The sequence below is a fragment of the Chrysochloris asiatica genome, unplaced genomic scaffold (genome assembly GCF_000296735.1).
Source record: "Chrysochloris asiatica unplaced genomic scaffold, ChrAsi1.0 scaffold00044, whole genome shotgun sequence".
Taxonomy (NCBI): Eukaryota; Metazoa; Chordata; class Mammalia; order Afrosoricida; family Chrysochloridae; genus Chrysochloris; species Chrysochloris asiatica.
The window spans coordinates 6,684,604-6,701,577 of record NW_006408562.1 but is presented as its reverse complement, the minus strand read 5'-3'; the positions used below and the strand labels follow the sequence as shown (position 1 = coordinate 6,701,577).

Below are 16,974 nucleotides of genomic sequence, written 5' to 3'. Positions count from 1 at the left end.
TTTTCTTCTAATTTTATAGTGTTGTGATCTGAGAAGATGTTTTGTAGTATTTCCATATTTTAAATTTTATTGAGGCTTGCTCTGTGGCCTAATATATTGTCTATTCTGGAGAATGTTCCTTGTGCATTGGAAAATATGTGTATTGTGGTGTTGCTGAGTGCTCTGTGTAAGTCTATGAGGTCAAGTTGGTTGATTGTGTTGTTAGTTATGTGTCTTTGCTGAGTTTCTTCTTCCATCTAAAATGGTGTATTAAACTATCCTACTATCCTTGTATCATCTATTTCTTTCTTAAATTCTCTTAAGACTTTGATTTTTATATTTTGAGGCTCTTTCATTGAAAGCATAGAGATTTATTATGGTTATGTCCTCTTGTTCAATTATCCTTAATCACAATATAAGGCCTTTCTTTGTCTCTTATGCTGGGTTTTGTCTTAAAATATATTTTATGAGAAATTAATATTGCCAGTATTGTTGTGATTATCAGTAGCTTGATATATTTTTTCCAGCCTTTGATTTTTAGTCTATTTGTGAGTTTGTATGTAAGGTGTCTCTCCTAGACTGCACTTTAAGGATTCTGCTGTCTCTCTTTCTTTACTGGTTCATTGAATCCATTTACATTCAGTATATTTATTGATAGGTATGAATTGACTGCTGTCATTTTGTTTTGTCTTTTTTTTTTTTTATGGTGCTGCTGGGTTTTTTGCTTCCCATAATTTTCTGTGCTAATTTTACTTTGCTTGTGGGTTTTCTTGTCAACATTTTCTTTGTTACTGTTTTAATGTTTACCAAAACTGTAATGTTTTCCTTTTCTTTAATTTGCTGAAAATGTGTATTCATATTCTTTGCGATTACTCTTTCTATTCAGTTTAAAACAATTTGTTTTATTTTTGATATTTATTTAGCTTTCTTACCATTTGGCAGTTATATAGCTACACTATTCCCTCTTTTTGCTTTGTAGTTGTCTTCCTTGTAAACTGATCTTTAGTACCCTATTTTCAGTCTTGTAGACTTGTTTTACTTTGCATAGTTCTATATCTGGATAGAGTGCTGAGTGGTGTTGTTGTGCATGTTAATCTCAGCTTGTTTTCTGCTGTTGTTGGTTCTCAGTCCAAAGAACACCTTTTAGTTTAGTTTTTTTTTTTTTTAACTGATCTGGTTATCAGAAATCACTTTAATATATGTTTATCTGGAAATGTACTAAATTTGCTATCATATTTGAGGGACAGCTTTGCTGTGTATATAATTATTGGTTGGGAAGTTTTTTATTATTATTTTTCTTTCAGAATTTTGTATATGTTATTCCAGTGCCTTTTTGCCTACATGGTTTCTCCTGAGAAATCATTTACCTCTATTCACTTTTAACACTTTCTTTCTTCCCTGTTTTTCCTACTACCTTCATCTTTCCTCAGCCAACTTCCCTATAATTGCATGTTGCCTACCAACACCCATGTTGACATGTGTCTACCCTCTAACCTGTGATTCATTTTCCCTCCATGCCCCAGCCCCTGATTAGCAATCATGAAATGTTTCTTTTAGTATGAAAACATTTTCTTAAATTTTCACAATGGTCTCATCCAATGTTTGTCCTTTAGTGATTAACTAATTTCACTCAGCATAGTGTCCTCTAGGTTCACCCATGTTTTGAGATTCTCTGCAGATTCATCATTATTCTTCATTGTTGCGTTGTATTCCATTGTGTGTATGTACTAAAGTCTGTTTAGCCATTCTTCCACGGATGGACATTTGGGCTGTCTCCACCTTTCCCTATTGTGAGTAGTAGTACAGGGAGCATAGCTGTGCATGGATCTAGTCATATCTCGGCTCTTATTTTTTAAGGCTATATACCAAGTAGGTCATACAGTATTTCTCATCTTTTTGAGAAAGCAGTGGTTGCATCATTTATAGTCCCACCAGCAGTTAGGAGGGTCCCAGCCTTTCTACAGTTTTGCTAGCATTTGTTGGTTTCTTGAACTTTGCTATTAATACTGGAGTAAGATAGTATCTCATTGTTATTGTTGTTGTTTTTTCTGATCCAAGCTTTATTAACAGAAAGTCAGTAGTCTGGAGGATGGAGAGAATAATTTCTCAAGACTGTCCTGTCCATTATGAAGAGTGGGCACATTATGTAGGGTAAGGAGCTCTGGTAGCATAGTAGTTACAAATCGGGCTGTGAACTGCAAGGTCAGCAGTTTGAAACTACCAGCTGTTCCGCAGGAGAAAGATAAGGCTTTCTGCTCCCGTAAAGATTTACAGCCTTGGAAACCTTATACAAAGTTGCTATGAGTTGGAACTGACTCCACGGCACATAACCACCACCACCATTGTAAAGGCAAGTGTGTTGATGACCAAATTTAGGATCAAGACCATAGCAAGCATTACAAAAAGGGGTAGGGTCCCATGCTTAGCTGGACTGAACAGATGTAGATTGATACAGAAGTCAAGTGGGGGGAGCACTAGCGATGAGGTCTATCAGTCAGGTCCTGTCTCTGGGGTAGGAAGGTGGTGAGTCTTCCAAATGTCCAGGGCCTCTCTTACCCCCATCCTGTCTCAGTAAAGCTAGCAGACGTAGAAGGCCTTAGTTCCACAGAGGAAAAACTACCATGCTGGAGTTGTTATAGAAATAATAACTCCAATAAGACAGGAGGTAAAGAATTGTTCAACATACAGTCCCCCTTCAAACAAAAACCAGATGCCTTCATTACATGCTTTCCCAGAGATATTAAACATTTTCATCCCTATGATAGGGGATTAGACCTGAGTGTCCAACCTATAGTAGGAGAAAGAAGTTTAATATAGTTTCATCACAGCTTGAGGTCGGGGGGAAAATTCATGACCCATTATTGTCTAGGATTTTTCTTGACTCATATGGTGAGTCTAGGTTTTGAGGTCAGTAAGTTTGAGAGCAGTGGGGTTGGTTAGCAGGATCTTCCAAGACTCAGTTCACATCTCCTCTAACTGGGAGTCAGGTCCATCTTTCCGCATTTTGAGCAGAACATGATCTCTCCAGGCTGGAAAGGGTCAGATTAGGGTGTGGTGCTGTGGGCTAATGTGCCAGACTGTAAAGTCATTTGAACTGCAAGGTTGGTGGTTCAAGCTCATCAGCTACTCCTTGGAAACCCTACACAGGGTCGCTATGGGTTGGAATCGACTCGATGGCAAACAAACAAAGTAGCAACTTTTTCTTTAACTGACATATACAATTTTCATGCTATTTCCTTCTGGAACCAGCAGGTTTCATCAATGTTAAAGTTTTGTTTAGGAGTGATTCTACCATCGTTTACTTGTGTTTTGAATTCAATAAGGAATATTTCAATAAATTCTGTCAGGACAACTCAATTGGTTAATACGATGTTGGCCCAATAGTTGGGGATAGAAGCTGAGGTGGGAATGGATGACTGAGGGAAAACTAATGTTATATGTTGTTGTTGTTGTTAAGCCAGTTCCTACCTACAGTGACCCTGTATAGGATTCCAGGGAGCAGTTGGTAAGCTTGAACTGTCAACCTTGTGGTTCGAACCGACTTTGTAGTCCAGCACATTAACCCATAGTGCTATGTAGTCAGTTCATTAATCAGATTTGTTTTTCATATTCTGATTTTTGCTTTCCTGAAACTATGCGATTTTTTTTTTCATGAATGTACGAACCCCTTTTTGTCCTCAACCTTTTGTTCTATCTGTGCATATTTCCAAATTTGGGACCACAGTGCATACACTGTTGTTGTTAAGTGCTGTAGACTTGGTTCCAACTTACAGAGGCCCTGTTGGGCTTCCGAGGAGTGGCTGGTGTGTTTGAACTGCCCACCTAGTTTTTCAAATTGACCTTGTTCATTATCTTACAGTGCCACACCAGGACTGTTAGCCACATTTATATGTGTTTTGATGTTTATATTATTGTGAACTGTTCCTTTTTATCTCTAGTACAACTCCCTGACTTGAAGTCTATTTTTATCTGATAATGTAGTTACCACTCTAGCTTTTTCACATTTACTGTTTGCATGGAATCTTTTACTTTCAACTATTTGTATCTTTGTATTGTAACAGGGGGAGCTCAGCTCTCAGGTACAGGAAAATTGGCATCTGAGCACTTTATACCTGGCACAGGATAGAATTAAGCTCTGCCTGGCTAGAGTTGCTTGTAGGCAAAGGTCCTTCTGCTTTCATGCTCTCCTGTGGTCCAGTGCACTATTCCACAGTGCCACACCAGGACTTCCCTATAACAATGTTGTTGTTGTTGTTAAGTGCCGTCGAGTCGGTTCTGACCCATAGCGACCCTGTATAGGGTTTCCGAGGGTGTAATTCCTTATGGGAGTAGAAAGCCTCATCTTTCTCCCGCTGAGCGGCTGGTAGTTTCGAACCACTGACCTTAAGGTTCACAGCCCGATTCGTAACCACTACGCTACCAGAGCTCCATCCGTATAACAATACAAAGACACAAATAGTTGACTGTAAAAGATGGAAAAATATTCCATGAAAACAATAAACATTAGAAAACTAAAGTGGTAACTCTAATATCAGATAAAAATAGACTATGAAGTACTTGGGGTAACTCAGTGAAAGTATAAGTAAGTGGAAGGTTTGGAGCTGTTAAATAATCAGAACGAATTGAAATTTGGATACAAAGTTTAACGTTTATTCTGAACAGTTGTTCTATACGTACATGGTGGTGATGGTATGCCATGGAGTCGGTTCTGATTCATAGTGACCCTCCATAGGGTTTCTGAGGCTATAAATCTTTGCAGGAGCAGAAAGCCTCATCTTTCTCCCACGGATAAGCTAGTGGTTTCGAACTGCTGACCTTGAGGTTAGCAGCCTGACTTGTAACCACTACGCTACCAGAGCAGTGATTCAAACCCACCAACTGCTCCTAGGAAAACTTATCAAAGCTGACTCCATAGCACTTAACTTTGGCAGTTTGGGTCAAGCTTCTTACAGGTCATGTTTGGCTTCAAAGAGAAGAACAACCTTAAAATCCAAGTAGACGTCTGTTAACGATTCTCCTATTCAACAGAACTAAATATCTTTGCTAAAACTCAAATTATGAACCATACTGTTATCTGTTCATCTAAGGCTGATGCTGTTCAGGGAGACATGGATTACATAAATAACCAAATGTGGATTACATAAATAGCCTTTCTTCTATGCCGCTCTCTTTGTCTTTAGATACTTTTGTCTTTCTTTAATCCTTTTCACCTACACTGCAGGATCAGGGTGGGTAAACCTGATTCATCTAGTTCTTTCCTTCTCCATTGTTCTCCATACTTAGTTCCAATTAGCATGAACTTGTGTAAACATAAGTATGCCAGTAAGACCTGGAGAACAGAGTTTTGGAAGGAGAGCATCTAACCTCCGACCTATGCTTGGGGGAAAGTCTCCTACTGTATAGAACTTGAGTTAGCAGAGAAGGCATTCTCTCAAAAAATACAATGATTGCTTCTTTGCTAACCCAGGCATTTTAAAGAATCTTAGCTCTGGTAGCGTAGTGGTTACGAATTGAGCTGCGAACCACAAGGTCAGCAGTTGAAACTACCAGCTGTTACGTGGGAGAAAGATGAGGCTTTGTGCTCCTGTAAAGGTTTAGAGCCTCGGAAACCCTGTACAGGGTTGCTATGTGTTGGAACCAACTCCATGACACATAACCACCAACCACCATTTTACTTGAGAAGCTGTTTGATACAACAAGACTTTTTTACAAAAACGAAATGTATTGTTCTTTGTTCTCCTTTCCAGAATCATCTCTTGACTGAAATTTTACCTATTTGTTGCTGTTAAACATTGTTGAGTCAGTTCTGACCCATAGCTAGCCCATAGAGGGTTTTCCGGGAGTGGTTGATTGGTTTGAACTGTTGTCCACACAGGTCCAGTGCTTATTCTACAGTGCCACCCCAGAACTCCATTAGAGAATAGAATTCTCTCTGTGAAAGGACACTATAAAACTGAGGTGCTTGACATAACTGGCATTTGTAATACAGATCTGAAGCAAACTTTATTTTGTCCCAGGAGAGGGGGGTCTTTCTTCTGCTCTTTAGAGTATGTGACCCATGACTATAGGCTTGATCAAAATAACTTGTTATGCAACATTCTGAGGCTGCCCATCCTGATGTTTGCAGGAACCAAGTCTGGAACACAGGAAACTATGGCTAATGTTGGAAACCCTGCATCCAATAGGAATTCTTGATAAATGAGTCATAGACTATGTTGAACATCAATCAATCAAATGTACCCACATACTCCTTCCCCATGCAGTACAAAGTTCTGATAACAAGTCTTGCAAACACACTTTGTTTGTAATGCCATTTTGAACTTTTAGTTAGGTACTTCCCAATTTGCAAGTCTTTGAATCTGAATAGAACTCTTATTTTACAGAAACACTGTTTCATTGTTAACATGTGTGGCTCTGTAGGATAAGCACTGCACCACAAGGTTGGTTTAAGTGGCAAAGTCAGCGGTTCAAACCCACCAGCAGCTCGCTGGAAACCCTATACAGGAAACCAACTCTGTGGCACTTAAGAATAATTGCAAAAAGAATAAAGAAATGGAAGGAAAGAGCAAGTGAAGGGAAAAAAGAGAAAAGAAAGACAGAAGCAGGGAATGCGAAAGTGGACTAGAGGGGAAATGAGAGGGGTTTCAGGGAAGGGGGTGGGGTTGGGGTGGGGCTATTCAAATCACCAACCTCCCTCTTCTGAGTCATATCAGTTGCCATCCCATAAGTAAAACCCTTGATGTGATCTAAGTTTTAGAATTTCATCTCCAAGTTTTTCATTTTTTATCTTTGTATCTGTCAGAGAAAGAATTGGCAAGACTAGGGGTGACTCATCTAATGGTAATTTTACTAGACTTTTATTATTTCCCTGGCAATATGAACATCAGGGGTGTTCTGACTGGGCGTAGCGTCTCCCTTTATGACCATTTGTTAATATTTCTAGTAAACTTGATATACCCAGAATTCATATCACGAGTGGATGCCAGTCAACAGGGATCCTCTGGGAGCCATGAAAGAATGGCAGTGTTGTCTCCTTAGCGGGCCATTCTCCTGAAGGCTGAAAAAGTTAACCTAGATACAAAGATGAATCACCAAACTAATTAGAAACAGAAACTGTGGGTTTGAATGGAACCTGCAGACTGCTAATCCAGAATTCAATAATGTAAATCATATCGGAGATAGTCTCACTGCTTACATTCAGACTCCAAATGGATAATGTCGACCTGGTAAGAAATATGTTTTTTTTTCCCCTTCTTTTTCATGTTTGGCAGTTTTCTTAAAGTCTATCCAACTAGAGCTTTTCAAAACCATCACTGGTCATTGTCTGTGATAAAACATTTAAGAGTTATGCTGCAGTTCTTAAAAAGAAGTTTATTAAATTAACTGAGATTAGATCTATCTTTTTTGAGCTCTATGAGCTGTGGGATCCATCCTCCTCTTGTTTCTGTTCATTGTTGTCCAGCCACTCCCAACCCAAGGCAACCCACATGCAACAGGATTGGGCCCTTGTGAGCTGTAGGGTTTTCATTGATTTTCTTCAGAAATAGATAGGTCTTTCTTCCTAGTCTGTCTGTCTTTGGATGATCCATTGAAACTTGTTCAGCATCATTGTTATTGTTGTTGTTAGGAACTATCGTGTTAGTACTGACTCATAACGACCCTATGCACAACAGAATGAAACACTGCCCAATCCTGGGTCAACCTCACAATCATTGCTACATTTGAGCTCATTGCTGCTGCCACTGTGTCAATCCACCTCACTGGGGGTCTTCTTATTTTTCTCTGACCCTCCACTTCACCAAACATGATATCCTTTCCAGTGACTGGTTCCTCCTGCCAATATGTCCAAAGTATGAGAGATGAAGTCTGGCCATCCTGGACTCCAAGGAGCACTCTGGCTGTACTTCTTCCAATACAGATCTATTTATTCTTTTGGCAGTCCATGGTACTTTCAATATTCTCCTCTAACCCCACAACTCAAAAGCACCAATTCTTATATGGTCTTCCTTATTCATGGTCCAGCTTTCACATGCATGTGAGGTTATTGAAAATACCATGGCTTGGGTCAGGCACACCTTAGTCCTCAAGCTGACATCTTTGCTCAACACTTTAAAGAGGTCTTGTGCAGCAGAGTTACATAATGCATTATGTCATTTGATTTCTTGACTGCAGCTTCCATGAGTGTTGATGGTTGATATGAGCAAAGTGAAGTCTTTGACAACTTCAAACTTCTCTCCATTGATGAGCCTTCAGATAAATGGTGGTTGTGCTAATATGCAATGACTGGGAATCTGACCTCTCTCTCCTGCATGAAAGACAAGAATTTTGCTACTGCATCTTCACTGCCCTCTAACTTTCTTCTAGTACTTGGTTAATAAAAACAGAAACAGTGAGATAGCCCAATACTACTAATCAAATAAGTAAAGAAAAGTATAGTTTGACTATCACGAATTTCATTCTTGAAAAGCTTACTACTACCACCAGTAAGCACATCTCTCACCCAAGCCAAGGCTGCCATGATTTTCCTGCATTTGTAGATTCTTCAGACATTTCACTGGTGAATAATGCATGATGGTGTTGTTATTGTTAACTGCCGTAGAGTTGCTTCCAACTCATAGTGACCCTGTATAGAGTTTCCGAGGAGTAGCTGGTGAATTTCAACTGCCAACCTTACAGTTCATACCGACACCAGGGCCTGCTACCAGAATAGGAACAGGTAGTACAAAGAACCAATGCTACCCTTAAATTTTTTGATAAAAGACTATTTAAATCTAAAAAAACATTTGTCCCATAGGTAAGTCTACAGAGCCATCACCATGACAACCCACAACCTTGGACAAATTTCCAGGTGATAACATATGAAAAGGAGTCCTGGTGTGGTGTTGTGGGGTAAAGCACTGGACCCCAAGGTTGGTTTGAACTACAAGGTTGGTGGTTCAAACTTACCAGCTGCTCCTTGGAAACCCTGTACAGGGTCACTATCAGCTGTAAGTGACTCCCAGTACTTAACAACAACAACAACATACAAAAATATCTTTATGACCTTGAAATAGGCAACAATTTCTTAAGCAACAGCCAAGTCACAGTGACTTTAACTGGATTACATTAAAACAATCTAATACACGACCAGGAGTCCTGATGTGGCACTGTAGGATAAGCACTTGACCACAAAGTAGGTTTGAATTGCAAGGTCGGCAGTTCAAGCTCACCAGGCACTCCTCAGAAACCCTATAAAGCATTGCTCTGGATCAGAACCGACTTGGCAGGACTTAACAACAACAATACATGATTACTGATGTTGTCATCAAGGTGACTCTAACTCAATGCCACCCCAGAGGGGTGTCATGGTAGAACTGTTCCACAGAAGCTGATCACCAGGTATGTCTTCTGAGGTGTCTATGGGTGACTTTGAACCTCTAACCTTTTGGTTAGCAGTCCAGTGTTTAACCATGTGTATTACCAGGGAGTCCTGGTGTGGCACTGTATGTTGATGCGCCAGACTGCAAAGCTGTTTGAACTGCAAGGTAGGTGGTTCAAGCTCACCAGCTGCTCCTCGGAAATCCTGTACAGGGTCGTTATGGGTCAGCATCGACTCACCAGCACTTCACAACAGCAACAACCACCCAGGGAAGACAGAAAGTTTGAGCTTGGTACGACTTTACTTCCATTTTGAGATATGTATGCACAAAAGTTTTCCCCAGTCTGCTTATGATCTTGTTGTCTTTTGGAATCTTGTCGTTAGGCCCCAGATGGCCCTATCCAGTAGGAGACACCAAAAAAGATTACCAGGACTCAAGTTCGATGCAACAGCAAGAGGTTTATTTGCCAACGCGCTGGGGTCCACCTTCACTCACCAAAGCAGAGACAAAGGCGACCCCCCTTTACAGTACAAGCCAGTTTTTATAAGGTTTTAGGGGCATAATTGTGCAGTACCATAGATACAATTTCTGATTGGTTAACAATTGGCAAAGTATGAGATGTTACAGTTTAATTGGTCAGTACTGGTGGTCTTTGTTCTTAGGCTAGGGTAAAGGAAAACATCTGGCATTTGGCCTTGGGTCCTGTCTATTCTTTATCTAGTTCCCGCTGTTGCTAGGGGTGAAAGGATATTCTAATGCAGCATGAGCTGATTTAGCACATTCCTGGAACAGGAGGATGTGTTCAGGCTAATGTACAGAATGGAGATTGACCTCGTCTCTGGAGGGAACTAAAAACTGAGGCCTTGTCTATTTAAAATGCTTTCCTGAGCCTGACTAGAGTTTAGTCAAGCAGTCTCTAGGTAGGCAAAATCAGGTAAAATCAGTTAGGTCCTTACATTGTGACCTGTAGTCCTGAGAAATATCCAGGGGCTCTAGAAAGGCTTGCTGAGAAATATCCAGGGGCTCTAGAAAGGCTTGCACAAAGTCATCCTATGTGTCCTTTTTGGGTCCAGCATCAGTGTATCAGTGAACTGCCCCAATCAGATAAAATCCAGTGACTCCAAAGACTGTTACTCTGCAAAGTGTATTCATTGTGACCAGGGACAGACAGAAGTGGGAAAGGACAGCGTATACTCCAGAGAGCACAGAACTTAAGGGTGATGGAAAATAATGGACTCGGAAAAGGTCATGATGCTAATTATTTCACTGAACTGGACATAAGAAGGTTGTTGATATGACTGATATTTTGCTATATATGTATATACCATACTCTCACACACAAAATAAATAGTTTGGTTGACAGGCAGACTGGTCTTAATATAAGTTCTGTTACTTGGAAACCGTGTAAATAACCTTGGTTGTTGTTGTTAAGTGCTGTTGAGTCCGTTCCAATGCATAGTCACCCTGTATGGGATTTCCAAAGAGCAACTGGTGTGTTTCAACTGCAGTTCAGTTCTTATCCTACAGCACCATACTAGGACTCCAAATAACCAAATAACCTTGGACAAGGTACTTAACAAATTCTCTGTGTTTCAGTTTCCTAGTCTGTAAATTAGCAACAATAATTTGTTGCTGTTAGGTGCCATTAAGTTGGTTCTAACTCACAGCGACCCTACGCACAACAGAATGAAATATTGTCTGTTCTGGCACCACCCTCACAGCTATTGTATTATTTGAGAATATTGTTGTTGCCACTGTATTTCATGGCGGGGGGGGTCTTCCTCTTTTTCACTAACCCATCACTTAACCAAGCATAATGTCCTTCCTTCTCCAGGTACTGGTACCTCCTGATAACATATCTAAAGTATAAGAGCCACCATCCCTGCTTCTAAGGAGTATTCTGGCTGGACTTCTTCCAAGAGAGCTTTGTTTATTCTTCTGGCTGTCCATAGTACCTTCAATATTCTTCATCAACACCATAATTCAAATGCATCAATTCTTCTATGGTCTTCCTTATTCATTGTCCAACTTTCACATGCATATGAGGCGATTGAAAACACCATGGCCCTTGCATCACAGTTAATGTTATACTTGAGTTCCAAAGCATGGGTTGTCAACAATGCCAAACTGCAGATCTCTGGATCAGCTGTCAGATTCTTGGGTGTTATGTGGTCAGATGACTGGAAGCCAGGTTGTACATGAAAATCAACAAACTGCAACTAGAGATAGTTGGAGCTATGGTTCTATCACCTGTGACAGTATCTCAAGGTTTTGAGTCAACTGCTGCTATTCTGTAAGTAACAGTGTCCTTCCAGCTAAAATCCAGGTTTTTACTCTCCTCCTACCCCTTCTTCACACCAAGCCTAGATCCCCTATCTCTAGACCTTCAGATTGCCAAAGATAAAAACTATGTTGTTGTTAGGTGCCATCAAGTTGATATTAACTCATAGGGACCCTGTGCACAGCAGAATGAAACACTGTCTGGTCCTACCAACGTCACAAATGCCTGAGCCCATGGCCACTGCCATTCTGCCAATCCATCTTGTTGGGGGGGCTTCCTCTTTTTCTCTAACCCTCTGCTATACTAAACATGATATCCTTTTCCGGGAACTGGTGCCTCCTGATAATATATCGGAAGTATGAGAGACCAAATCTGACCATCCTGGCTTCCAAGGAGCAGTCTGGCTGTACTTCTTCCAACACAGATTGGTTTGTTCTTTTGGCAGTCCATAATACTTTTAATATTCTCCTCCAACACCATAGCTCAAATACATAAATTCTTCTACAGTCTTCCTTATTCACTACCCAACTTTCACATGCATATGAGGTTAAAATTATTGAACATAATTCATGAAAATTACTAAAAAAAATAATTGAAAATACCATGGTTTGGATCAGGTGCACCTTAGTCCTCAAACCAATATCTTTGCTCTTCAGCACTTTGAAAAGGTGTTGTGTGGCAGATTTGCCTGATGCGATACGTCATTTGATTTCTTGACTGCTGCTTCCATGAGTGAGTTGTTTGTTGATCCAAGCAAAATGAAGTCTTTGACAACTGCAGTCTTTTCTCTATTCATATGGATGTTGTTTATTGGTCCAGGGGATAAAAAGTACAGCTCCTATTATATTGTTCGTGATGACCCAGTAGTAAACTTCCTTCTGGACCCTATTTACGTTGAAGTCTCTATCCTCCATAGAACAGACCCCGACCTAAGTTTATTCCTTCATCTGTGTTGGGCCACACCCAGCACAAACCAATTATATGAACCACAGTGGTCCGTATAGGTGAATGGATGAGTGGCTCTTAAAAGCACCTGTGCCAGACCTTCAAAGGAGAGTCTACCCTGACTGCCATATCCTTGTGCTTATTTGCCCTTACACTGGAGACAATTATTAGACCCAACCAGGAAACTTTGGACCTTCCATTTCCTTCTCACTACGAGTGCTTCCTCACCTTCGCCTTTGTGGCTCTGAAGCAAGCAGGTGCTTAGGGGACCAGTAGGATGCTTTTCCCCATGTTCCCCAGTGTGTCTTGAATCCCCTAAATTAGAGCTGTGTCCATGTCCTACCATTTCTCACCCAAATTAGTACTTTAATGTTGGTTGTTGATACTGCCTAAGAACAACCCTTGCTACCAAGGACACAAGTGATATCCAACTATAAATTCTAGTCCTTCAGTGATCTCAGCTTGGCCTATTTATGTCCTGATAAATTTCTTGACTTCTCCATGCAAGGATAATGCAGGTTTGAAAAGACTTATGACATGGCTTTATAACATGGCTCTAGTTCTTTTGGCTCCTAGGTATATCTGCATTGCAGGGCATTATTACGCTGACTTGCTGGCATGCCATGCTATATGGTGACCAGTCCTGTTGCCAGCCATGAGTGCTAAAGTTATTTGAAGGGTGAATACGAATAAGTTTTAAATCCCAGTTTTAATCCCTTGTGGATTTTGGACACATGACTCAAATTGACTCCTATTTATTAGTTTGGCTTCTTTAACTAGAACACAAAGATGATTCCCCCATGTAGAATCCCAGGTCTACTAAAGATAAGCTGTAAAATCTCAAAAAAAAAAAAAAAGAAAAAGAAAAAGGAAAAAAAAAATGGATCAGGTGCACCTTAGTCCTTAAATGGACATCTTTACTCTGGAACATTTTAAAGAGAGGTCTTTTGCAGTAGATTTGCTGAATGCAAATACATTACTTGGCTTATTGACTACTGCATTCATAAGCATTGATTGTGAATCCAAGAAAATGAAGTATGTGACAACTTCAGTCTTCTCTCTGTTTATAATGAAATTATTTTTGTTCCAGTAGTGAGGATTTTTTTTTTCTTTATGTTGAAGTGCAATCCGTACTGAAGGCTGTACTCTGATCTTCATCAGTAAGTATTTTAAATCCTCTTAGCATCTAGCAAGCAAGGTTGTATCATCTGTACATCATAGGTTGCTAATAAATCTTCCTCCAATCCTGATGCCACATTCTTCTTCATATAATTCAGGTTTTCAGATTATTTGCTCAGCATACAGACTGAATAAGTATGGTGAAAGGATACAATCCTGGTACATACCTTTCCTGTTTTTAAACCATTCATTATCCCCTTGCTCTGTTTGAATGACTACTTCTTGGTATATATATAGACTTCTCATGAGTACAATAAAGTGTTCTGGAATACTCATTTTTTTGCAATGTGACCTATAGTTTGTTATGATCCACACCGTCAAATGCCTTTGCAGAATCAAAAAAAGCACATATAAGCATGTCTCTAGTATTCCCTATTTTCAGCCAAAATGTATCTATCAATAATGATATCCTTCATTCCACATCCTCTTCTGATTCTGGCTTGAATTTCTAGCAGTTCTTTGTTGATGTAGTGCTGCAACTGTTTTTGAATGATCTTCTGCAAATTTTTACTTGGATGTGATATTAACAATTTGTTTGATGATTTCTGCATTTTTTTGGTCACCTTTCTTTGGAATTGGCACAAATATGAATCTTTTCCAATGGGTTGGCCAAGTGGATGTTTTCCAAATTTCTTTGCATAGATGAGTGAGTGTCTTCAGCATGTATCAGTTTGTTGAACCATTTAAATTTATATTCTGTAAGTTCCTGGAACCTTGCTTTTCATCAATACCTTCAGTAAGTACAGCTTAAACTTTTCCCTTCAGTATCATTGGTTCTTGATCATGTGAGAGAGGTCTTAGCTTATAATAATTACTCAACAAATGGTAGTTATTTGATATATGGAATTGTTTCTATCATTCTCAGACATTACACCAATCCACATTTTAATGTGGTCCAGTAATGTCACCACCACTCATCTGTCAGTTTGTCGGACTGTGGTGGCTGCATGCTTCTGTGATGCTGGAAGCTATATCACAAGTATTTTAAATACCAGCAAAGTCATCCATGAATATCAGGTTTCAGCTGAGCTTCTAGACTAATACAGACCAGGGAGAAGAGGTGGACCACTTCTGAGTATTTAACCACTGAAAACTTTATGAATAGCAGTGGACCATTGTCAGATATAGTACCAGAAGATGAGCCCCTCGGGGTGGAAGTCACTTAAAATATGACTGGGGAATTGCTGCCTCCTCAAAGTAGAGTTGACTATCATGATGACACAAATGGAGTAAAGCTTTGGGGATCTTTATCTGCTGATGGGGCACTAAACAAAATGAGAAGAAACAGTGTAAGCATCCATTAATAATCAGAACATGGGATATACAGAGCATGAATCTAGGAAACTTGGAAGTTAAAAATGAAATGGGATTCATAAAGAGAGATATCTTAGGCATTAGTGAGCTGAAATGGACTGGTATTGGCCATTTTGAATCTGACAATTATATGGTTTACTATGCCAGGAACGACAAAATGAAGAGGAATGGCATCGCATTCAGATTTAAAAGAATATTACACACTCTATCTTGAAGAACATTGCTGTATGCCTACAAGGAAGACCAGTTAATACCACTATCATTCAGATTTACTCACCAACCACTAAAGCCAGGGATAATGAACTTGAAGAATTCTACCAATTTCTTTAGTCTTAAATTGATCAACATGTAATCAAGATGTATTGAGTGATTGGAATGCAAAGGTTGGAAACAAAGAGGAAGGATCAGTAATTGGAAAATATGGCCTTGGTGACAGAACTGATGCTGGAGCTCACATGATAGATTTTACAAGGCCAATGACTTATACTTTTTAAACAACATAAAAGATGATTGTGCACATGGACCTCACCAGATGGAATACACTGAAATCAAATTGACTATGGTGGATAAGCTCAGTATCATAAGTCAAAACAAGGCCAGAGTTCTACTGCGGAACAAACCATCAATTGCTCATACGCAAGTTCCGACTGGAGTTGAAGAAAATTATAACAAGTCCATGAGAGCCAAATTTGACGTTGACCATATCTTACCTTAATTTATAGACCATCCCAATAACAGATTTGATAAATTAGATACTAATGATTGAAGATCAGAAGAGTTGTGGGATGACATCAAGAACATTATATAGAAAGAAAGTCAAAGGTCATGAAACAGGCAGGAAAGAGAGAACAAACCAAAATGGATGTCAGAAGAGACTCTAAAATTTGAGCTTGTTGTTGTTAAGTACCATCAAGTCAGTTCCTACTCAGCAACCCTGTATAGGGCTTCTAAGGAGTAGGTGGTGAGTTTGAACTGCCAACTTTATGGTTCAAACCAACCTTGAGCTTCAGTGCTTTATCTCACAGTGCCACACCAGGAGTCCACTCTTGAGCACAAAGAAGCTAAATTGAATGGAAGAAATTGGAAAGTCAAAGAGCTAAACAGAAAATTTCAAAGGGCAGCTCAAATGTTCTCAATAAAGTTTTATGGCTAGCTCTGTAGAGTTCTTGCATTCCTTTTTTTCTTTTTTTTTTTAAGTTTTTATTGTAAATTATGTGTTCTTTTACATGGGAGAACATGAGCTTTACATTCGTCCTCTCATATTTCATTTCATTGCAATGATTACAATCCCCTCCATTCATCATCAAACAACCAAAGGCTATACCCTGCAAGCCTACCCCCTGGCCATCCGCACACAGCCCTTCTCCCTCCCTGAGTCCAGAGTCCCTAGACACTCCATCTCTCCATGTCATCATCTCTATCTCCATTTCTGGCATCACTGCTTCTCTGGGTAGGGTCCCGCTCTCCGCTCTTCTCCCTTGATGGTTCCAGGGACCTCCACTCCTGGACTGCAAAATCAACCACTCCCCTCCTTTTGTTATAAAACATCTATCTTTACATTTCCAACCCTCACAGTCAGTCATGATAGTCTTGCATGTCTTTTATTAGATTTATTCTTATTTGAGATTTTATCCTATTGTTTCTAATTATTTGTCATTGCTAAGTACAAACACAATTGACATATGAATCACCACGTAATAGAGGGAGATATTTGTAGTACATCTGAAAAAACCACGTGGGGGCCATGCCTGACTTCCTCTAGCTTCACAAGAGGGAAGGAGAATCAATTCAAAATCAGCCAAGGGCTGATGCCTATGAAGTGGCAGTCAGACATATCTCTATCCTAAAATCAGGAATGACTTTCTCTGCTATATTTTAGGCATACCTCTCAGTCCTGTGACCCCTTTGCCTCTGCTC

At 39.8% G+C, this 16,974-nt stretch overlaps 1 pseudogene; it reads right to left on the bottom strand.

The window, feature by feature from the left end:
• Positions 1-1,449, bottom strand: part of LOC102838574 — a 16,885-nt pseudogene extending 15,436 nt beyond the window's left edge.
• Positions 1,450-16,974: the final 15,525 nt, after the last annotated feature.